The sequence below is a fragment of the Scyliorhinus canicula genome, chromosome 1 (genome assembly GCF_902713615.1).
Source record: "Scyliorhinus canicula chromosome 1, sScyCan1.1, whole genome shotgun sequence".
NCBI lineage: Eukaryota > Metazoa > Chordata > Chondrichthyes > Carcharhiniformes > Scyliorhinidae > Scyliorhinus > Scyliorhinus canicula.
The window spans coordinates 92,396,827-92,402,975 of record NC_052146.1 but is presented as its reverse complement, the minus strand read 5'-3'; positions in this window follow the sequence as shown (position 1 = coordinate 92,402,975).

Genomic DNA, 6,149 nt, shown 5'->3' with positions numbered 1-6,149 from the left:
CGAATGAATGACCTGACTGACCCAACTCTTCCTTAGCCTGACTTGATCCGCCACTTTCAGGTGTGTCTCCTGAACATTACCACGTCCGCCTTCAGAGCCCTCAGATGCGCGAACACACATTCCCTCTTGACCTGCCCGTTCAACCCTCTAACATTCCAGGTGATCAGCCAAGTTGGGGGGCACTGTGCCCACCCCCTCCCCCCCCTCTGCTGATCAGCCATCCCCTTTCCTGGGCCCGCCACCAGCCCATGCACCGCGCCTTCATCGGCCTGCCTCCTGGCAGCCCCACCATCGACCTCCTCTCTGTCCCAAAACCTAAGTCCCTCCCTCGTCAGCAGAGTAATTCACCCCCCCCCCTCCCCCCAGCAACAACACTTTGTAACCTCATCCTGCCATAGATTAATCATATGTACACCCCCCACTTTGCTTCCGTAGGCTAGCTCACCCAGCTAGCCTGGTGGCCCTCGCCTCTGGCGCGAAGAAGTCTCCCACCTGTTGTTCCCTCACTCCGCGCCCCCCCCCCCCCCCCCGCCCTGCCCATCGAAAACACCTCCCTAATCAAGCCGACCCCAAACAATTACCCAATTAACATTAGGGACAACCCAAAAAGAAAAGCACACAGAAAACCTCCCCAGTAGTGTAAATCGAAGTAATACAAAGTTAAAAGCCCCACCAGCCACCCCTGCCAAAACACCGAAAACCCACAGAAACTGAATAACTTTTACTTCCCCCCCCCCCCCCCCCCCCCCCTCCCCCACCCCTGCTTCATCAACCAAACTCAAATACAGAAGAGAAACGACAATAGAAACATATAAACATCACTCAAAAGCTGTATCGTAAAACAAAAAAGTTCTCAGTTCAGCACCAGCCCTTTCTTCCTGGCAAAGTCCATCGCGTCTTCGGGCGACTCAAAATAATGGTGCTGGTCCTCGTGCATAACCCAAAGACGTGCCGGGTATAACAGTCTAAATGTCACCCACTTATTGAACAGAATCGCCTTAACTTGATTAAAGCCTGACCTCCTTCTGGCCACCTCCATGCTCAGATCCTGGTAGACACGCAAAATGCTGTTGTCCCATTTGCAGCTCCGAATAAGCTTGGCCCACTGGAGAACACACTACTTGTCCAGGAACCTGTGGAACTGGACCACCATCGCCCTTGGGGGGTCCCCTGGGCATGGCTTCCTTGCCAGCGCTATGTATGCCCTGTCCACCTCCAACAGTCGGGGAAAAGCCCCCTCCCCCAGAAGCTTCTGAATCATACTCGCCACAAACGCGCCAGCATCAGCCCCCTCCAGGAGACCGAGAATTCTTAAGTTCTGCCGGCGAGCTCTATTCTACAGGTCTTCTACCTTCTCCAGCAGCCTCTTCTGATCCTTCAGCATCCCCACCTCCAGCTCAACCACCATTTGGTGCTCCTCCTGGTCCGCCAATGCTTTCTCCAGCTTTTGAATCGTCCAATCCTGGGCATCCAGCCTGCGCTCCAACCGATCGATCGATTCCTTTATCGGGTCAAGACAGTCCCGCTTCTGCCTAGCAGAATGGATGACCTGCATCAGTTCCTCCGTTGATAGCTCGGCCGTCCCAGCAGCAGGGGTTCAAACATAGCCGTATTGACTTCTGCTGCAACCTCTACCCAGCCCTTGCTTGGGTTCTTATTTCTCCATTTTCGAATCCTTGGGGTTCTTTGTTCCATACACCGATGTGCGGATCCAGTGCCAAATTGACTTTGCCTTCAAAGCCAGCGCTCAAAAATGCAAAAACGTCAGGGGGAAAGGTCCAAAAGTCCGGCCAGAGCGGGAGCGACCAAATGCGCAACCTATTCCCTCATAGCCGCCACTGGAAGTCCCCGTTTATATAAATGTTAACTAAATTTGTAGAATAAAACTTGTTTTTTTTATTAAAAGCGCCTAAGAACTCTGTTGAGTAATACTGAGAGGCAGGCTCTTGTGCTCATCATAGCCAAAATCAATAAACAGTTACAGGTGAAATGAACTCCATGATGCAGTTTTCTAAATCCTGGCCCTTAATGATTTGTACTGCTGTTTTGTTATTTAGGGTACCATTTCCTTCTAGTTTATGTTCATTGTGATTTGTAGACGGTTATTAAACTAAAAATATACCCAAGTGGATTTCCGTGGGTAAGCGTGCCATGTAGCATGGGGGAGTTATTGTCAAGCATCCCAATCCGACCATGATGCCGAGACACTGTGCCTGAACAGTGCATGAAGCAACACCGCACATGCAGCAGTCAACATCCAAACACCCAGGAGCTGGGCCCCTGCACTGGGGATATTTCAGTCACCAGAGGGTCGATGTGTGCGACATGGAGGGGGACTAGTGCCCAGTCCAGGTAACATAATGTTCTGGTGTTGAGAGTCTAGGGTCCGGTGACCAGGGGTCCCCGGTGCGTCCAGGGGCACATGGGCATAGCGTGTTGAATGGCAGAGGATGTGGAGGGGGGGAAGATGCGGGGTGGAAGACTCCGCAGGTTATTAGTCTCACACGCTCTACAATTCCTTCTAGATATTACACGGAATAGATGATACCTTGGACCTCGCGGAGGCTGCCCCCGTGGTGCTCTGGCAGGTCAGGTGGCCAGACAGCGGAGAAGGCGGCGGCAGCAGCGTCGACAGAGGCTCAAGACAGTGGCCCATGTGCAGGGGCCGTCCCCCCACTCTGAGGACCCGGCCGCCCATCAGACCAGGGAGGGGTCCAGAGGGAGAGGCCGGCGATGACCCAATGTGTACAGGCGTTGCTGTCTTTCGAACAGATGATGGACAGCGTGTGCCGCAGGAGGCACCACCTCAACAATACGACACCTGTGCCATGTTCTTGCAGTCTTGGCACCGTGTGGAGGAGGAGGAGAATACCCACTCTGGTGGCTGTGTTATGAGCCAGGGTTTGGAGAACCCCAAAGTGGAAGATGGAGTTCACCTGACCCACAACTTTTAATAGATTGTGGTATCATGGAGTTCCCCGACAATGCCCATCTGTGACTGGGACATGACCTGGAGTGCCTCGGCAATGGCTACCTGAGATTAGGACATGTTCCACAGAGCCTCATATGAGGTCCAGCTGGGACTGGGACATGTTCCCCAACAAGTCAGACATGCTGCCGTGGTGCTCAGCCATGATGGTCACTGACTGAGTCACAAACGCCTCCACTCACGCTGCTGACATCGTGCACCAGGCTCGCCACTGCGGTGTCCGCCCTAGCAGTGTTGGCCTTGGTGCCACACATTGCCGGCCATTTTTGGCCTCGGTGCCAGGCATTGTCGGGACGCATTCTGTCGGCGCTACCTCCTGATTCTGGGACTCCTCCAATCGGCTATGGACCTGATGGAGTGTCTCTGACATCCCCCTCTGAATATCACGGTCGGACCCTATCACCTGCATCAGCTCCGGGTAAACCTGGTCCAGAGGCTCAGCATCTGACTGGGACCCTGCTCGGTCCTGGAACCCAGCAGACCTCCGACTGTTATCTCATCTGGGCGTTCCTGCCTCCATCTGATGTGCATCAGCAACTTTTGTGTTCACCAGAATGTGGCCCAGACGGCCGACCACTACTATCGCTCACCGAGGTGTATATCCCTGCGTGATGGAGGGTGGGGATTGCAGCCCTGGGACAAATGCGGTGGTCTCCTTAGAGCGCCTCTCCAAGGTGTTCTCATGGGAGGTTATGCACTTTGGAAGGAGAAATGGAGGCATTGACTATTTTCTAAATGGGGAGATGTTTAAGAAATCAGAAGTGCAAAGGGACTTGGGAGTCCTTGTTCATGATTCTCTTAAGGTTAATGTGCAGGTTCAGTCGACAGTTCGGAAGACAAAGCAATGTTAGCATTCATGTCGAGAGGGCTAGAATACAAGATCAGGGATGAACTTCTGAGGCTGTCTAAGGCTCTGGTCAGACCCCATTTGGAGTATTGTTAGCAGTTTTGGGCCCGTATCTAAGGAAGGATGTGCTGGCCTTGGAAAGGGTCCAGAGGAGGTTCACAATAATGATCCCTGGAATGAACAGCTTGTCATATGAGGAACAGTAGAGGACTCTAGCTCTGTATCGTTGGAGTTGAGAAGGATGAGGGGGCAACTTATTGAAACTTACAGGATATTGCAAGGCCTGGATAGAGTGGACGAGGAGAGGATGTTTCCACTTGTAGGAAAAATTAGAAGCCGAAAACACAATCTCAGACTAAAGGGACGATCCTTTAAAACTGAGATGAGGAGGAATTTCTTCAGCCAGAGGGTGGTGAATCTGTGGAACTCTTTGCCGCAGAAGGCTGCGGTGGCCAAATCACTGAGTGTCTTTAAGACAGAGATTGATAGGTTCTTGATTAATAAGGGGTTTATGGGCTATGAGGAGAAGGCAGGAGAATGGGGATGAGAAAAATATCAGTCATGATTGAATGGCAGAGCTAACTCGATGGGCCGAGTGCCTAATTCTGCTCCTATGTCTGATGGTCTGATGGCTCCATTCCAACTCAATAGCTCAATAGCCTAATTCTTCCTGCTACCCCCCCCCCCCCCCCCCCCCCCCCCCCCCCCCACCAACCTTTGATCCCCAAAGTGCTATATCTAATTGCTTCTTGAAACCATGCAAGATTTTGGTCTCAATTACTTCCTTTGTTAACAAATTTCACAGGCCGCCCACTCTCTGGGTAAAAATATTTCTCCTCATCTCTGTCCTGAATGGTCAACCCTGTATCCTCAGATTGTGTCCCTGATTCTGGACACACCCACCATCAGGAACATCCTTCCTGCATCTACCCTGTATAGTCCTGTTAGAACTTTATAGTTTTCTATGAGATTCTCCACTCATTCTTCTGAACTCCAGCAAATACAATCCTAACTGATTCAATCGGTCTTCGTATGTCAGTCCCACCATCCCAGGAATCAGTTTGGGTTGGGAGCTGGGTGGGAGTGGGTGATTGGTGGGGTCGGTTGGGGGGAATGCGGGCCAGCGTGGGTGGCTGGACATGGGTGGGCCGGGCACGGTGTGCTGCTGGGTGCGTGCGGTGCCAGGCACATGGTCGTTGGGAGGAGAAGCAGGATGTTTGGGGGAACTGGTGCCAACCCATCCGTGCGGTACGGTGGAGGTTGTTGATCTTCTTACAGTGCTGGTGTTGGTCCTCCTGGTGCCCTGCTGCCACCTCCTCCCAGGCAACACTAGCTGCCCTGTGGCTGACCCTCCGAGCCCCTCTGGGGAACAGGGTATCCCATCTGCACTCAATCGCATCTAACAATTTGGGCAGGCAGACATTGCCGAATCGGAGGGCTGGTCTTCTCGGTGGTATGGCTGCGAGATGTATGGGTTTTTGCAAAACACCCCACCAAAGGCACCCGAAACTCAGTGGATCATCTCCAAGATATAGATTTGAGTGGGTTTTGATCAGTTTAAGTGCTGCTCCCCCTTGCTGGCGGGCAAGATCCCGGTGAATCAGCCAGCGGGACCATCATTTGTGATGCGAAAACTGTAGGGCCTCATTACGCGGTCCAATTGACAGGTGATGACATCTCCGGTTCGAGTGACAAGAAGATTTGCTGCAGTTCCCGCTCGCTCCCATACTTAGAAACTTCTCCATTAAATCGTGCCAACAATTACTGGGTCAAAATTCTGGAACTCGCAACTGCCTTCTCGAGAACAATTGAGGATGGATAGCCATCGCCTATGAATGAACAAAAGATATTTCAAACGGCATGTGAACAATATTTTAATGTGATTGCCTAGTTTACATCATATAATTACAATTTTAGGAGAAGTGGCAGCATTGCCTGTTGAACAAGGTGGTATTGGCGGATATTAGGGATATTTCCTTTGCCCTTATCTGCCATTCCACTACAACTGTGGTTCCTGTTCCTTTATGCACAAAAGTCTATTTGCAAAAATATCCATATCTCAAAAGCAATTCTGACTTCCAGCTACTCCAATAGCCTCCTGACTGCCTCCAATCTTCTGACTTTTGTTAAACATGAGCATATCCAAACCTCTGCCAGCTGAACTCAATAGCCTAAATCCCATTCCCCCATCACCCCTCTGATAATTGACCTGCATTAGTTCGGGAGTCTTGCAACTTTGTGATTTTAAACTTCTCAATCCTTACCTTTGACAGCTACGTGGCCTTGCCCTCCCCAACTCTATGATCACCTACA